The sequence below is a fragment of the Meleagris gallopavo genome, chromosome 13 (assembly GCF_905368555.1).
Source record: "Meleagris gallopavo chromosome 13, MGAL_WU_HG_1.1, whole genome shotgun sequence".
Classification (NCBI taxonomy): domain Eukaryota; kingdom Metazoa; phylum Chordata; class Aves; order Galliformes; family Phasianidae; genus Meleagris; species Meleagris gallopavo.
In genome coordinates, this window is record NC_139416.1 from 14,400,951 (window position 1) to 14,419,500 (window position 18,550).

General features: G+C 40.8%; 1 long non-coding RNA gene across 6 annotated transcripts in view; it reads right to left on the minus strand.

Moving 5' to 3' along the window:
- The window catches only part of LOC109369823 (uncharacterized), a 340,039-nt gene that overhangs the window by 248,991 nt on the left and 72,498 nt on the right, over positions 1-18,550 (minus strand). For 5 of the 6 annotated variants that reach the window (XR_014886107.1, XR_014886109.1, XR_014886105.1 and 2 more), the window contains exon 2: positions 2,307-2,393. The exons of the other annotated variant lie outside the window; for it this stretch is intronic. This is a non-coding gene — a long non-coding RNA (uncharacterized LOC109369823). The remainder of the gene's footprint in view (positions 1-2,306; positions 2,394-18,550) is intronic. 6 annotated transcript variants of the gene reach the window in all.

The following is an 18,550-nucleotide window of genomic DNA, read 5'->3' on the forward strand; positions in this document are numbered from 1 at the left end:
ATACATTATAAACCCGTATGGAATGATTATTCAGATCTCTGATTCTTCAAGAAGGTGTTAGAAATTCAACAGAGACTAAAAGAGTAGAGAAGCGATTAATATATTCTATAAGGCCAGCTGGGGCATTGAAATATCATAATCTCTTCCCACCTCAAGAACAGCTTAACAATCTTAACATAAGAATATAAGTATGTATTTTTTGTGAGTTATGATTGGAAAAACATTTTGATATCATTATTGGATAGGTTTGATGTGAGCACAAAGCTGTAATTTCTATGAGAATAAGCCATAAAGGTCTTTTGCTGCTTCAGTGTCTACCCTTGTGAAGTGATGCAAGGGTTTCCTCTATTCTCATTGTGATTAAGAGTTAAAATAAAAGTGAAAACTTTCTTCTGTGCCCAGCTGGACAGGCAAGGTTTAATGTGTGACATCCTCTATGGGAAAAGAATCTAAAGTAGAGTTTCAAGATTAATATCCAATTTCTAGGCTTTTACACTACTCGGCAATCACTCAAATCTAACAGTGAAGCAAGGAAAAGATTAAAAAGCCAAAGGCCACAAACCTGTTTAAACTTGTATAGTAGGTTCAAAGTTTCCTCTGAGATCTTGAGCTATAGTTTTCAGATATCACAGAAGTACAAAACCTAGACAGTCCCACAGATAAGTTCCTATTTACTTTAGATGAACTGAAGAAATATAACGAATCACACTTTGGACCTTGTTCTTAGCCATAACTAATACCTGGTTATTTTGGTCACTCGCTGAGAAGTGACTTTCAGAAGTGTTTAGGAGTAAAATGAGCACCAAAAAAGGGAAGCTGCTGCTACAGGAGAGAAGGATGGTGGGAAAATACTTGTGGACCCTTGCCAAAGTGAGAATGCACTGCAGTGCCTGCAACTGCTGATAGTCCTGTTGCTGAAAACTTAGTAGGAATCCCACTGACTTTGGAGAGAGCAGGCGGGAATGCTGGCAAATAAAACTATACATGTGAAACAAAGCAGAGGGAAGAATGGAGCAATAATGGATAGTCCTTATTTACCTACATTTGCCATCTACAGTCCTCTGGTTACTACAGTGCCTTGTTTTAGTTCTGCTAATCGATGTGAACCAGATCCTTCTGCTCAGCATGCGATCTGGGAATGCTAATAAGAATGCTTCCTCTCTTTCCAACCATCTTACAAGAACAGATATGGCCCATTTTGATGAGAGCAAGCCATTTAACTGTTCCTTCACATAATGCACAGCAGAAATCTATCTTACCATTCTACAACTGAAAGCACTGAGTCCAATGCAGAATGCATGAAGGAGGAAGAATATAATCAGTACTTACTACGTTCCAATAGCAGCGTTAGTTATATGGCTGCTATTCCAACATACCAGCTACTGAGCAGAGGTTAGGGGTCTGTCACTACACTCCAGAGCACTGTCTGAACAGACAAGAACTACCAGGAGAGGGGACAGAAGACAAAGAAGTTAAAATCAGCAATTTTAAAAATCAACTTCATCCTCCAATGGCAAAATGTAGACTTTTTCCTTTTCTTAATGAACACAAAAAGCTTTTTCTCAGTCTGCCAAATATTTAGAAGTTATCTGATGTCCTCAGTTGATCTGCTGAAATCCTACTTTTGCAGGTTTACCAAGATCTAGGCTATGGCACCTTTTGTCAACTTATTTTTTCCTTGTCAGTAAGCACTTTCCTACAAAAGAGAACTACACTAACCTTGTTGATAGCTCAGGAAACCCAAATGCTTCCATTGGGTTCCAAATACGAAAGAATCTTATATTGGAAGACAAATATCTGTCCTTTGCAGTGAGATTCACAGGAACTCATCTCTTGGCAGCTGATAAACAGTTGTCACAGTTGGGCAGGCTCAAATTCTGAAAAATATCCGTGGAGCTTGAATACAATGACTCTAAGGTCATCAAGAAACCGGTTCAAAACAGGAAACAACTCTAACCCCGTGGATTATAAAGACGCCATATAACTATAACAGGTGCTTACAGTAAATTCCATTATAAGGAACCTCCACCAATAGATAGAACTGTAAGCTCTTAAAAATGGGGTGTATCACTCGATCCATGGCATCAAGGACATGTTTTAAATAACAAATCACGATGAGCAAACTGAAGGAGAGGAAGAACGACACGTTGTCCATTATTTTAGCAGGGTCTCATCTTTTTATAGCATTTTAACATCAAGTCAGATTTTATTCTGTTGAGTCCCACTGCACCATCTTGGAAGAAACAGCTGTTATCAGTTCTACTGGTTGGTATTTCATTCTGTATTCTCAGAGGGTTGTCACTGACCTGTCCTTCCTGGTCCCACTGAGCAATGCAGGTAAACAGCCATTGCCTTTCCCTGTGAGTGGCTGTTGCTGGCAGCTACTCCCAGTTCTGGAAAACAAATTGCAGACCATTATCAGCTCTTCTGGTAATTGCTGCTGGATGGAAACTGAGAGTGCAATAAATCACAACATCATTATACTAAGGCCCAAATGGTCTGGAATATTTTAGCTTGAGATAGTTAATATAGAAGTGATATAGACTGCAATGGTAGATAAAAATATACTATGTTGACTAGCTTATATGTAGGTTTTTCTGTATATTTTAAATTAAAAGCAAACAAACTTTAAAAAAAGAAACCACTACAACTTATATTTAGCTACAACTTTAACATTTTGCTTCTTAACCTGATGGGAAGGAAAATCTCTCAGACTTCAAATATGTGAGCCTTGAACTCTGCACAAGGCATTATATTTATGACAGAGATACCACACATAATGATTGTAGGCTAAAGGTTGGTGTATTTTCATTGTTTGTATTCTCCCTTTAAAGTAAATGTCTATCAACCCATTATGTCTCAGTATTCTCATGAACACAACGGTTTCCAGCAAACGTATTCACGCTCAGGCAAAATGGAATTGCTTGGTTTGAAGCAAAGTTCTCCAAAGTCCAATAAAATAAATGTACTTCAAAACTCTAATGTTAAAAGAAAGAAGCTGAAAAACCAGGCACTTTCAAACAAGCACTGAGTCATGTGAACAGAAGAAGTTCGACGGGATCTCCCTTGGGATATTCCACAAACATGTACAGTCCCAGGCACGGAGCCAAAAGATCCAGGCGTATCAGTGAGGTGCAAGATAGGGAGGAGTTAGCAGTCGTGTTCGAAAATATGCATTTAATGTTCAGCCAAGAAGCGATATTAACAGCCCTTGTATATTTGTATGTTTGCCCAGAGAAAAGCGTAAGGATGGAGTGGAGTGAAAGGAAATAAATAAAGCTGGACAGGGAATATCATCTCTAAGAGAATTTTGTTTCTCCCTCTGGTTCCAGACCAGCTCATCAAAGCCGAAAGGTAATTCCACTCATTGCAGTATCTTCCATCTTGTTCAGATTTCATCCATGAATAAGCAACTGGATTTCTACCAGACAACTGGAAGCCTACCAAAAGCACAATCCTCTGACGTGCTAGCAAAGCTGGAATTAGATAAAACATTCATGAGAAAGACCCACAGATTTAGTAGATGTGACTTTCATAAATGCTGATGTTCAGAAAGAGCAGCTTTATAGAAAACATTTGCCCTTAGTTTAGAAAGTCTGAGCTGAAATGAGTTAAACTACCTCATTATCAACTGGGGTTTTTTTGTTTCTTTTTGATGATGGCATTGTTATTAGTTTCATTCAGTTAAAAAAAAATACAAGGCTCTGCAGGGTTTGTATTAAATCGTTTAGGATTATTATAATCAAATTTTGATTGAAACGCTATTAATGATCTCTCTTGGGAATTTAAAGCATCATTTTGGGGTTGATAGCATCTTTGTGATGGAAAGCGTATTTTTTTAATTGGATTCTTGGAGAAAGTACTGTAAGGCCTGTTCAGTTTATGTTTTAATCCAGACTGCCCTGTACACATGTACGTGGTTGCACATATTCATTTATGTTCATGGCTATGTTAGACACACTTCACAAGAAGAAAGAAACAGGCCAAGCAGCAGAGGAGGCAACCTGGCTCTTTTCAGCTGAGATCATGAAAATGCTGCTTGATGCTACCAAGAACAACAGCAAACTTGAGTCCCATCAGTGCCAGACAGTCCTCCCTCAAATCTGCAACCGTGCTGAACCAGGCTGCACTTCAGCCAGGAGTATTTCTTCTGACCTCTGTACAGCGATAGATCTCCCCTGGAGGAAAAAACATGAGACGTTTTCTCTCCTCTTAATATTCACAAATTTGTGTGCTGAAAACAACTGGTGCAAGCAGAATGTTCTGAGCAGCACTGCCTGCATCCAGGAGCTGCCTTGGCACTGAAAACAATGGGCTCACTTATCTAAAAGGTTGGGCAAACACTGTTATGGAGTGATCCCTGCATAACTGAGAGTTGACAGCTATTTACATCACCAAGGATTTGGCTGCACTGTAACTGCTCTTGTGACAAGCCGTGAGGCTTTGAACGCTGGACTGTTTGCTTCCAAATCTTTTACACCTTGACAGTTTCGCTAATCATTCAGCAAATAAATGGTGGAAGTTCCTGAACAGCATTTTCAAAACTGACAGCTTTACTGCTACCATCTTCACACCAGCTACTGCAGGGTGACTATTATTTCTGGAGATGTTGGGGGCTTAAAGAAAGAAAGAAAGAAGAAAGAAACCATGCTGCTGCTAGCACTACTAACCCAATGAGCACTGCCTATCAAACCCAAATGGCGAAGAACTTCTGTTATGGAACAGTCAGTACTGGCGGCTCCTTTCCTACCACCTACCTGTGTAAATGCAAATTCTGCTAGTGGTGAAGCCTAAGATAACATAGTCAAATGCAAACTACTAGTTGCCAACACTTTCAAATTACTTCAGTGCTATCAAACCGCTGCACACTAGTCATAGCAGAGTAAAATGTCACATCCAGCCCGAATTTATATCAGTGTGTCTCTTATGGTGATCATTCTTACCCCTCCTGATATTGCTGAGTGAACTTGTGACAACTCAGCTAAAATCAGCAGTGTCTTTTCATATTTGGGCTGTAGATGAGGTAGCACTTCCTCAATCCACTCATATTCTTCAGCTATGCACCCAATCCCACTTTAGGCCAAAATCCAAAAGCACCTCCAACCTAATCTTCTTACTCATTTTATTGTGGGAAGGAATCCAGGTTTGTGTGCTGGAAGGAATTTCCATGGATGCCTGTGGTGCTCAGATCCCAGCACACCACCACTTGTGCAGCTGTGCAGTTCTCACCATGGCCTCAGCGATGAGGGCTGCAGGAGGACCAGGGCACACAGCACCAATAGCACTGGTACTGCAGCTGAGGCACTGGAAGGGCTGAGGACACTCTAGCTGCCATATAGTCCCACTGTGTCCCCAGAGCAGGACTGCTGACCACAGCATCAGCCCAACCACAGTGTTGTTATCAACCTCCACCCTCCTTGGAAGGAGGCTGCAGCCATCCTACCCCAGATGCAGCAGGACACAGGAGAAGCTGGGTGGTTCAGCAGTGCTTGTTGGACCAGGCTTCTAAGACACAACCCAAATGCATATACTTAGAATTGTAATCAACTAATAAAAGATTTCTAATCTCTGAGCTGCACAAGAGGCATGACATTCCATTGACAGCGACTGAAGAATTTATCACTTTATCACTTGTTTTCCTCACTGAAGAGAGTCACTTATCAGCAATGTCACCTGGAGAAGGGTGGGTGTTGTCTGGGAATCAAGGTCCAGTGTTGGGGTGTGTAAGAAACGTTAACCACTTCATCTCACCTCATGGGGCACTATTTTAATTTCATCTTTATTGAGCCTAATTATCAGTTTACAACACTTGTGCATTATAGAAGACATAAACCTAGATCACCTCCTACAGGCCAGAGAGGAGAAGTCCCTTCTCCTTGCCATGAACAGTGCTGTTCCTGACCTGCTGGGCTTTTGAAGAGTCAAGCAGACTGCTCCAGCAATGCTGAACTGTGGTTATTAATGTCAGCATTAGATCATTATGGAAGATTACGGCAACCCTGCCCACGGCAGGGAGTTGGAACTATATGATCTCTGAGGTCCCTTCCAGCCCAAGCCATTCTATGATTCTATGATTCTATGATTCTATGATTCCGTGATTCCATGACTCTATGATTCTATGATTCTATGATTCTATGATTCTCTTCTAGCATTCTGAATTTTGGGGTTAGTAGCAAGCTTCCCCTTATATTGCATATCAAACTGTACAATAGAATGCTTTAGGGAATCAAATAAACAGACCCATTAGATGCCTTCCACTTAATGCAACCAGAAACAACCTTTGCACTTGATGCCAGACTTTTTCTATTCCTTGGAATTCTTTCCTGCAAAATGAGGTTTCTGCAGATTGTCATAAAATACTGTGAGGGAAAGAGTAATAAGTAAAATACATTCTGTTACTGGTGACAATCTGAGAGTTAAAGTGTGTTTGAAATGCTGTGTTTTGCAATCTAGTCTATGTGATAAGTGATAAGTTATATAGCTGTAATAAACAGTAGCGATACATAAAATGTCTTACATTCTGTACAGACCCATTTGCATTGCAAAAAATCTCCATTTAGATTACAATGAACTCTAAATTATAGAGTAAACAAGTTTTGGCTACATCTCGAGGCCCAGCAGGGAGGAAGGCATCGTTTGCCACCACAGCAGAGGAATGCTGTTTACATCCAACAGAACTGCGCAAGGAGACTTTGCAGCTTTAACACATAGGGACTGTGACCAGGCCTCCTCAGTCTCTTTGCTTTGTGGTTTTCATTGGATGGCTGTAGGCTCTCTACTTAATACCAGCAGCATTGAGCAGTGCTTTACTTTTCCCAGAGCGGTTAGGCCTCGGGGGATCAAGCTGAATATAGCCTACCTTTGAGCCTGCTTGCTGTGCAGCAAGCCACTGAAATGAAGCACTATTGTGTGCTCTCCTTAAGAAACAAGGGTGTAATTTCATCTAGGACTAGTAACAGGTAAATGACAATAGGATATTTGCTTTAAACATTGCCTTGTCTTCCCCCTGCTGAAAATAAGTCTCAGCCTTCCAGGGGCTCAGACCACCTTGCCCTCTGTCAGCACAGGCACAGCACAGGCTGTGCCAGTTGTGATGGTTGATGATCTCTTCTCAGAGTGGTATCAGGAAAATACAGATGTTCACACTCAGATATCCAAACCTTAGCAAGTCACATGTATCTATCTGACACTTTTATTATCAGCTCTTCAATTGGCCTTTTACAAACTTCCAGCTTGATGCTTCCTTTCATTAGATGCGTATGCAATGCTATTAGGAGATAATATCAATCCCAATGATGTCAGATGAAAATTGTGTCTTTCATTGACCTTGCAGGGTAAGATCAGGTCTGAAAGTGTGACACTGTGAACAGCACCCAGGGAGGGCTCACATTATCTGCTCCAGATATTGGAAACTGGCTGCCACCTGGTTTCACAACTTACAGAACTTGATAAGATCCCCAGTTTGTTCTGGAGATCCCACCTCCCACAGCTTTTATTCATTTGTTTAGATCAACAATGACATAAGATCTTTCCTGTTGGCTACCACAACTCACATTTCACACAATGATCTCTTGAGAGTCACATCCTGAAGCCATCCTGGAGGTTGCGCAAAAGGCATCAGTTCTCTTTTCAGCCACAGGTCCTTTCATAGACCTTAACAGCACCAAAGCAGTAACTTCACACCTGCAGCACACGGTGGTGTGAAGTTTTGCCTATCTGTGGGCCCCAGCACTTCATACTCATTTCAAGCTCCAGCCCACTCTAATTAAGACTGGGAACCTGTCATTTGAAAATATCTGAATTTATCCAAAGTACCTCAAAATACTTATTCTTCCAGATGTGCTCAGATTTCCCTTTCTGGAGGAAAGAAAAAGAGGCAAAGGCATCTTCCAAAGAATACAAGTTGTTTGGATACTTTTTGTTGTTGTTTACTTTGGTGTGTTCCACTGATAAGATTGCTGCTTTTTGTGCTAAAGTGGGCTTCCAGTGCTTGTCATAAATCATACCATATAATTTAGATTTAGGAGACTAACATTCAATTTTCATTTTTTCCACAAAACTTGAGACAAAGCTTGAGAGATCAGCTATGAGTCTGTTCTTAAGAATGAAGTAAAACACTCCACCTCTCACCCATGCACTCGTGGTGGCTTCCCATTTACTTCTGCATCCTCCCATTTACTGCTTGTACTGAGATCTGAAGTGCAGAAGAAGCCTGAGTACATGAACACAACCAGTTTTTTAAAAAGCACAAAACAAAACCAAATAGGTTTGGTGCACAAACTGAGGTATGCCTATGCAATAAGCAGGCATCAGAATCTTCTGGTTCAGGTGACAACAGAACAAGGAAAACAACTTGTTAAAACATTACCTGGAGCAGAAGTTCCTAAGTCTGCGCCAGGTGTGGCACACGCTTGAGCAACTCCTTTCAATTAAGCTATCATCTTGGAGATCCCTCGTGGGTGGTATGGCTCCGGCCTGTCCCTTGTGTGGGTTGGATGCTCTACCACATGACTGTGTGCTAATTATTATCTTTGCTGTCATATGTGCTCACCAAGAAGCCATGCTCGTCACCACAGCTCCCGCGAGGCAGGTGCTAGGTAGGCACTGTGCAGCTGGATGCCTTGGTGGCATGAGCAGCCAAAGCAGGCCTGGGCTTCTCTTCTAAAATTCCCAAGGGCTCAAGACTCTCTCATGAAGCAGACATGTGCCACCAGTGATTTTATAAAACAGCAGTTCCCAATTTAAAAAAGAATGTTCTATGCATTAGGTTTGTAAAGTTGAGGACAGAATTACTTAGCAACTCCTGTCCTGCCTGGCTGCCATTTCCCCGTCCACTAAAGAAAGTGGTGAAGCAACACATTGATTTGTCCTGGAAAAAAGGAAGACTTCCTGCCTGAAAGAGCTATTCTTTGCTGTCTCTAAAAACAAATCTCTCCAAAATATCAGCAACAAATCAATTTTACTTCTTTTCAGTAGAAAGCAAGGAATTACCTTTCTTGATTTCAGCCTTATTCCCACATCACAAACTCATCAGACCAACTAATCTTAGCAGAATTTACCATGTGTTCATATTGGAACCTAAAAATGGGTTTATTTCTGTTCAGTCTTTGTCCAAAGAATGAAGATTGTGTTCAATGTTCCTGAAGCTGGAACCTCCTAACATTTGAAGAGTTTAGGTCTCTGTTTTCTGTTCCACTTCTAAAAAAAAAAAATAAATTTAAAAGTAAGGATTAACGGGGGGGTATAATCTATAAAAAGCTCTGCATTCAAGGTATTAGAAAGCAATATAAATTCTTTTGTGGAAATGTAAACGGGTATTTAAATGTAAGTAGGTATTATACCCAGTTGGTTAGATGGGGACAGGGAGAGGTCTCCAACTGGCTTGTCTGGGAATCAGATAGGTCCCTAAATCATTAACTTAGTATTAAATCATCTTAAAGATATAAATAAATTGAAAGACTCATTCAGGGATGTCTTGCAGAACTGAAGTAGTTTCTAGGTGCATGACTCATGAGATCAAAGTCAAGGAAGACACCCATTTAATTAGGGAAGAAAGTCTTGAGCAAACCATAACACCTTTGCCAGGGACAAAACTTTTGTGTGCTCCAGTTTCATCCAGCTGTTCTGGAACAGAACTGCCTCCAGACTATCCTACGAACACTGAAATGAAACTGGGAAGCAGCTCATCTAGTAAGGCTCCTATTAATTCCACAACAGTGCTACACCAATAAATATTCAGGTTCTTCTGCAGCACAAATTATCCAACAGAACAGGTTTGTGATCACAGTCCAGCCTTACGCAAGTCTGCCTTTAAATTCCATGGCAACTTCACCATCTTCCCCCTTTGGCTGACGCAGTTCACTGGGGTAACTGCATGGTTGCTTTGCATCACAGATGATCTCTGTCTGGCATACTACATTTTCTCATGACATAATCAATCATGCCAGTAAGGAACGACTCATCCTTGATGGTTTATTCAGAGCTAAGCAGAAACCACAAAATTCTTTTGCCATTCAAAGTATGCAGCACTTTCTTTCCTCTCCAGACACCAACATGTTTTAGCTGATACCTGACGCAGGGCACTTAGTATCACTTTCCAGTGGATTTTCAGAATTATTTTTTTTTAAAGTATGTATTCTTCAAGTCAGCACCAAAAACCAAAACAAACCAAAACAAACAAACAAACAAAAAAACAACAAAACCACCAACCCTTTCTACTTCTGTATTTACATGAAGTAGGAAGTCTGGTATGACAGTAAAGAGAAAAAATTATTCACTCTATTAATTAATCTTGCGGTAGTAGTGAATTTGGCAGGTGTGTCTCCATTATGGAGTGGAAAAGTCATAGTCTTACACACTTTATTTTTACACCAGCTGCTTATAAAAGCACATCAAAGTCATTGTTACTGCTGGTTTTAGTATCATGGTAATTGAAAAGTGATTGTCCTCCCTGCTGAGCTCTCTGGGTGTGTGTACATCGTCCCTGTTCACTCCTCATTGCAACTCAAGATCTTGCTTTCCTGCTCCCCCTGCATCCATGCTGGACTGTCCCCAGATCCTTTCCAGAGAACAACCATATTCTGCCTAAATCTCTGCACTGGTTTGCTTCCTTAGTCTAGCCAGAATACAGAAGAACAGAGCTGCTATCCTGTGCTGCTTCATAAGTTTTACTGGATATCACAAAATTCATATAAGAACCTGAAATTCAACACTTAACTGCAATTTGTCAACATTTAGTTCATGTTTGCTTATATAAAAGGATGATCTTCCTTAGATTTGGCTGCTAGCAATACTTTGGAATCTATTGTTTCAATATGAAGAAAACACTAAAGCAACCTTGTGATACTTTTCTATAATCCAATTATTTTCATCAAGCAATACACAAAGTTTCGTTTCCTTAACGCTTCAGAAATTCAATGATGCTAGATATGGTACATATGGTCAAACTTTCAAGCCCTTTTCCAGGCAACATGTAGCTCAAAAACTCTCAGTAACAATGACAAAGAGACGTGCACTAAGAAATAACTTGAGACATACATAGTACAGCAGAAGAGGATAATTATTTCTGCTCAGCCTGGGGAAATCACAGACAGCTGTATGTCTTCCCTCCTTCTCCACTCACTTTGACCAGTTCTCTCTTTCATTCAGGAAATGTGCAAATTACCCTCATCTGAAAACTGCCAAATGTGAAAATCTTCTGCACTGTCTTTTCCTTTAAAAATATCATTTATCACAGTACCTTCCCATCCCTCACCAGAAAAGTAGATCTGGGGGTTTTTAGACAAGTCATAGTCTGAAGCCTTGCAGCAAAATTATGGTGTAGTGTTAATGTCTGATCTGAGCACGTGTTCCTTCACTGCCACTGCTCCCAACTGGTAGAGTAGCAGCATCTCAGCAGAATGTAAGATGGCATGATGAAGACAGCTAAGATGGGATGCGAACAGTCTGTGCCATGTTTGGATGTAGACTGCCGTGATCTTCTCCAAGCACATTTTCAGTCCTCATCTCTCTCTATTGTAAAATATGAAGAAATAAAAATAATAAAAGCAGGAGAACAAAAGATAGGCATTTCAAGGAATGTGGGAAACAACAAAGGAATGCAAAGAAAACAGAATCTCAGGAAAAAAAAGACACATCAATGAAAGTAATTACACTTTTTTTTTTTCCCCTGTAGTTATCTAGTGTGCTCTTCTGCTTTTTTATGCTTACTTAAAACAAAGGTATGACTATTCTGATCATTTACCTTCCTATTACTGTTTGCTCTCAATTTTCTAGTTAAAATCAAGAAAATACATATACGGGCCTATCGGAAATCACTTAGGCAGAATAGATTTGCCATTTACCACATTGTACATGAAAGCCTGGCATTCCACAAATAGAAAAAAGAAAAAAGTTATCTGTTAGCCTTATTGAAGGTGTGCAATTAGTAAAGCTGTAATGCAAACACTCTCTGCTCAAGCCACTGTGGGTGTATACATGTATGACATATCTAATATGAAGCTGAGCATCTAGCCACTAAGATACTTCCATAAGCTGTACCACAATCCTCTTAAGGATTTAGGGAAATCAGAGGCTCAGCTTTGCCATCTGTGGTTTAATAAATATTTTCTTTGCAGGCTTTGTGTCTTGTTTTAGGGACCAAGAAAATAGTCATGCAGTAATTTCTCAGTCATGGCATTACTACTGAGCTCCTTTTTCTCTTTCCTCTTCTCCACGTCTTTCCTCAACAACACATTCCCAAGTGGACAACCTGTGGTGGGCTGGCATGTGACCCAGCAAGGCTTTGCTAGACCAAGGGCTTTTGTACAATCTGAATCCTCTCACTGGGAGAAAACCATCAAAAGGTTCTCACTGCAAGGACCCTCTGAGTCCCTGACTGACTTACAGCTTGTAGTCCCGTAGCAAGGCAGAGTGATCTCTGAGGAGCAGTTCAACACAGATCTCACATCCTCGGCTCGTACAAATGTGACACATCTCAGTTCATCGTGCAAAAATTTTGGTATGTGACTCAAAAGAGCAAAAATAATCCCTTCCATTTTTGCTCAAAGGCGATAGAAGCACTATTTTTACCAGTACTATTTAAGCAGCATCAGAAGATAGTTTTGTAGTTCCTTTATCACATTCAGTGGTGGGGCTCTATCCAGCACTAACACCTCTGAGGAATTTGGTTTTTTCATGCTCTAACTGTGCTAGCAGTATCCTCAAGCTCTGAAGCTTCCAAGCTATCCAAATCTAACTTAGAACAAAGGAAATCAGAAGAAGTTGGGCAACTTCTAAGAGAAGGACAAATTAAGGAAATAAAGATGAATAGCATTTCCCTCTAGAGCCTTAGATGAAGATAAAGAGGGCTTGCATAGGCCAAAGGATGTTAGTACAAAAGGTGCTGAGTTTTAAGTGGATGTAAAAAAGCCTCCTTCTAGGGAATTCAAAAAATAAGTTAATGATTCTGTATGTTTTCACAAGAATCTGTGAAAAGAGAGAGAGAGAGATACAGAAATCAATATAAAATAAAGTATGGAAACAATATATTATTCTATTAGTCTAGGGATAAGGGCAGAAGGCCGAGAGCTAGAAAACCTGGTTCCCAGAGCCAACTTTGCCACTGACTGGGTGCGTGGTATGCCCAGTGTATGAGCTTGGCAAAATTACTCTCTCTTTCTGAACCATAGATTTCCTTCACACATGTATTTCAGACATAATCAATCTGAAGAGTCTGTCCTTTTACTCATGTTTCATATTTTTAGGGATTTCAATTTCTGCTGCAGGCTGCAGCTCTTAAGGTACAGTATAAAAATAAAAGCAGAGCAGAATGGAAGCTATAAAATGTAGTTCAGTGGGTTGTTTCGATTCTGTAACTGCCTCAAAAGCAACAGTAGTCAAACAGCCGCTCTGTTTTCAGAGTCAGATCCTGGACTTGTACAGCCCGTAGGTTTTGCATGTGATTTCCTCAGAGCACGATGCATGAGGATGCTCTATTTTAACTTGAAAACAGATTGTGGATGGTGTTTCAGTGCACTGCACTTAGCACATGCAAATCTTAACAAGCACGCTCACAACTGTTTCAAGAGATGTTTTGTGAGTAGAATTGCACGTGAATGAAATGCTGCCCATAGGATATTTCAGAAGTCTTTTCTGAAAAGCCGTGTCCTGGATTCCTTTGTAATACCTTACATCAAAGGGGAGAATAAAAAAAAAAAAAGGAATCCCTTTGAATAATTTGTTCTAGAAGATCTGTCCTTGTCAAATGAATGCACCTCCGTCTGTAGCTATTAATTTTAAGGAATGATTGAGACATGCCACTTATTTAAATTGAAACATGTACTTTGCTCTGGAACGCAGGCCCCACGCAGGAGCCCATTTGCACAGCAGCCAGCTGAACCCACGCATGCAAACCACAGCAGCTTTCCCACTTTGCATAAGGCAGCGGACAATCCTGATGGGCTTTATGTGTGGTTACATCAACTGCACACGTAATCATGGTAATTGCATGCAGAATTTGAATGCAAACTGCACAGCTAATTTGTTTTTTAAAAGGGGGTAATCTTGCCACACTGTATACAAAGGAGTCAAACAGTAATTACAACATGCTTTTCAAACCTCTTAGAACAAACTCAGTGTTTCCATGAAGCTGTGCTAAAATATTTTCCAGCTGCCACTGTGCCTGCACACTGATAGGAAGAAACTTTGTAAAAATCACTGGGAGAGATGGATGAATTTCATTTGTTTGACAGAACGTCTGTATACTATTTCTTAACAAACAGTATCAACAGCAGCTTATATTGCTGGGATAAGGAGAGTGGGTCTGTGGCAGAGCTCTTATCAGATCCATAAATGCATTAGAGAGCGTGGCGAGAAGTCAATGGAGTCGGAGCAGTTTGTAGGAAGGCCTCAGCTGAGACTGGGCATTTTGCCTGGGATGGCAAACTGAGGATTAAGGGCTTTATGGGACATGTGAACTCCACTCAAATGCAAACATAAGCATGATTAAAATTTAGCAAACTATGATGTGCAAGCCCTTGGGCAAAATCCAGTAGACACAGCTGTATTTATAGGTTGATACAAAGAAGATCTGTTAGGCTTAACAGCAATTCAGCAGCACAGTGAACAGAGAGGAGTCTGAGATCTCTCTCAGCTAACAGGGCTATGAGTCTCGATCTAATGCAGCATAGCTTTCCCTTAACTATTCCCTGTGGCAGCTCTGACCATACTGTTTCTAAGCGGGACCATTTTTCCTATGGATCAATGCATTAGCAACTATAATTAGACTCATAGGAGAAAACTACATCATTCTTTCAAAGACCAGGTGTCTGCACAGCTATTTCGATCATTTCAAGATCTTGGCCGAGGGCTGCACTTCATTGGTTTGCACTGATAATGGGAACAAAAGAAATTTGGAAACAATAAGAAAGATTAATGGATAGGAAGGTACTACAATCTAGACGGGCTGCAGAGCATCACATACAATGAAGCACTTCACCAGGAGTGAAAGCACTGGAATCACTGGAAATGAGGCATTAGAGTCACACAAGAAAATCAGAACTTCTGCCAGCAGTTCTCTGCAGCAGGGAGAAAGCATAACTCAGAGACAGGGGGAAAAACACTTGGGCTGGTTATGAGATCTGCATGTGCCCTCCAGAAAGCCATGCTGCTGTTTCTATTTTTGAGTGACAAAGGTGAGCAGGAAAAGGGCTGTTATTCTGATTTGGGCATTACCAGTCCTCAGCATCTCAGTGTAAAACAGCCACTTTGGAAATACCTCTGCCTCCTGCTGAGCCTCAGCTAGCAGTGACAAGTCACCTGTGCTGCAGTGGCACTAGGACACAGATTTTTTCTCATGACAGAGGGCTGTGAGACACTGGATTACATGCTTGTCATCACTGCTTATTGGCTTTTGTTCCTCTCCCGCAGGCAGGCAGCGGGGAGTGGGGTATCACAGGGCTGTGCTGAGATCGCAGAGGACATCTCGGTATTATTCTCCCCTTGTGGTATAAGGAAATCTCAGGTTAAAGAAAGACTTTACTCTAAAACAGTCCTGTATATAAGCAGTGAACCTGAGAAGCCCATGTCCTTGTAGCCAGGTTGCAGCGCTCGCCTTTCTACTGAAAAGGCACATTCTCATCTGCTCAGGGCTCCCATACCGTGGGCTTCTGCAGTGCTCTCAGCCCCCCAAGGACAATTGCCACCAGGCTGAGTCCCCATCTTTCTAGAAAGCAGATACGTGTTGCTCTAATGCATATAATTGTTGCTACATCTTACACACAGGCACTTTGTCATGCAGTCTTTATAGGGTTTCATTCCGAATTCTTTCATTCTATTCATTTGTGCATTGTTTTTTAAATATTCTGAATAAGCTTCAGAGGCTGACTTATTTGCAAGGAAAACAGAGCCAAAGAGACTCTTCCTCTCCAGTTTCAGTGTGAGGCAGATGGCCACACTTTAACCATTTCCCTTAAATCAAACAAACAATTGCAAGTCAAGAAATACTGGGACAGCCATGGAGGCAGGCAAATTTACAGTGGGCGAGCTGCTCCTCCCACCCTGTGTTGCAATATCTAGTGATTTTACTAAGTCTTGCAATTGCAATGTTTTTTTGAAGTGTGGCTTAAATCAAGAGACTGCATGAGAACTGAAACTTGGGTGGCATTTTCTTAAGCTTGAATTTCTAGTCCACATGGCTGTAAAAAAGTTGGAAAACATTAGGTGAGCACTATGATGGAAGAAGAGCCATCAATGTTAAACAAATCTCAAAATCAGTACTCTTATTATTCCCTATATATGTTTTTATTTGTGAGAAAGTTTGTTCAAACTGAACACATAATAGAGAAAACTTTAGGAACGTGTTCCTAACTCTCTGAAACGAGCAAAGCTCAAAAGGTGTTGAAGCTGGCAAAGCATGGCCTCAGGTGAAAATCGAGGGCAGCACCACTACAATTAGCAGCACTGCAGTGAGGTAGGACATGTCCTTCTTTTAATAACAGAAGAGAACATTTCTCACGTGTTTCACAAAGATTGTGTTACCTTCTTGTCCCGGTACTTGTGCTGTGCAGGTGGGACAAGGGCAGGCAGGTGTTCTACTTGATGTTTGCAGCTTCTTAAATCCCAGCAAGACCTAAATACCATCAAATTAAGAATGGGACAGGCAGGGTTTGACAATGATTAGTTAAAATGCATAGGAGCTGCAAGAAAACGTAACTGGATGGTTCTGCTCGTGAGCTCTCTTGTAGGGACAATGCTTCTCCTAAGATCTGGAGTTCCGCAGGCAGTGATCTCCCCTTTTCCTTCTGTTGTTTGTACCCCTTCTCACTGGCAGTACAGAAAGTCATGCAGCATCAAAGACTGGAGATCAAATTATTCATGTAGTCAAATGCAGTATGTCAATAAAGGATGAAATTCTCACATATGCACAAACTAGGAGCACGTTCCAAACCTATCAACGTAACACATCAAGGGTTGAAAGAGAAACTTGCTCTTTTCCAGCTTGAAACCCTTTTCAGAACACAAAGCAAAAATAGTAGAACATCCTGCTCCCCTAAAATTACACAGAGCATAATAAAAAAGTGTCGTGCAATCAGCCTCTTGATGTTTCTAAAGTAGTAGCAGGAATTGATACTGCCCAGAGCAGCAATGAAGTTCTGCATCCCACACGTGGTAAGAGAAACTGAAACAGGGGATGTACGGAAAATCCATTACCAGAAACCTATGTGGAGACAAAACATTTTGGTTTTCGCCAGATCTCGAGAGGTCCAAGCACAGCAAGCTAATGTTTGTGATACAAGTCAGTCAATCTCCAAGCTCATGTTATTTTGTTTTGCTAAAAGAATATGAGATGTTAGAATAATCTTTTTACTGACTAGCTCTCCCTAGTAGCTCCTCTTATGTGTAGCTGGTTTTAATTTGTAGAATGAGGGTGGGCATAGCTTAATGTTTCTAAAACTCTAATTGAGAGCATTTCCCTAGCAGAGAACAATAACATGACATTTATTTCTTAGAAGTTTTTAAATTAGATGCTTCAATTTTAGTTGGCAAATTTCTGGACTGTTATTATTCTTTTTTCCTAAGTTCTTTGCTTTTACAGTATGACTAAATCCAAAATGTTTGTACCATTCAGATGACAGATGACATGGCCCAAAGGCAAACACACAGATCATCTATCAGGTGCGTGGCTCTGCTGCTGGTTTGCTGTGTGCTTTGCCAGCAAGTCTGAGCCCCTGTGCACTTCTGTTCCTTACCTGTAACATTGAGATAATGACGCTTTACTCTCTTTCCTAAAAGCTTTGACATCTTTTGTATATAGAAGTGCTACACAAGACTAAAATACTAATGTAAATGCCTAGATAACCCTATCTCAGTAGAAATAAAGAAGAGTTGATAGGGAGGGAAATAGTAACCTTTGTCTCAAGGGATCTGGGTTGTTTTTGGTTTCTAGTCTCTACACATTTCTTTCTATCTTCCAGAATTGTCTGAAACATCTGCTGAATTGGCACAATTCGAAGAGAGAGATTTCACCTCATCCTAATTTTGTCCTGATGCAGAACTGTCAATGTCTGGTGTTTTCAAAGGAAACAATTTTTTCTGAGAGCGGTGCCAGGAATAATCTCTGCTCTTTGACTCAATCTGTAAGCCCACAGGGTTATGTATTTATTTACTTATTTATTCTGATGTCTCCAAAAAATTAATGCATGTTGCTCTACCAGACTGCACGCTGTAAAACAGCGAAAGCAAATAAACTGCAATTGTTAATGTTAATTGGACTTACTTTACCATGTCATTTCCAATTCTTTTCCAAACGGAGATTAAAAAGGGTTGGAGAAAAAGCTGTGATTTTGTCATAAGCAATCCAACTAGCAGAGTGAACTGAAGGGATTTGATTGTTCAGAGCTCTGCACAACCAATGAACCACATAAATTCACATTAATCTGTCCGTCCACACCCCTCAGACTTGTCTGCACGGCCCTGTGTTTCTGCTCTCAGCAGCCCTGTAGGTCTCAGGCTCCACACCCGCATGCAGAAGGGCCACGGCTTTTCGGAGCATTTTGCACTGCTCACCTAC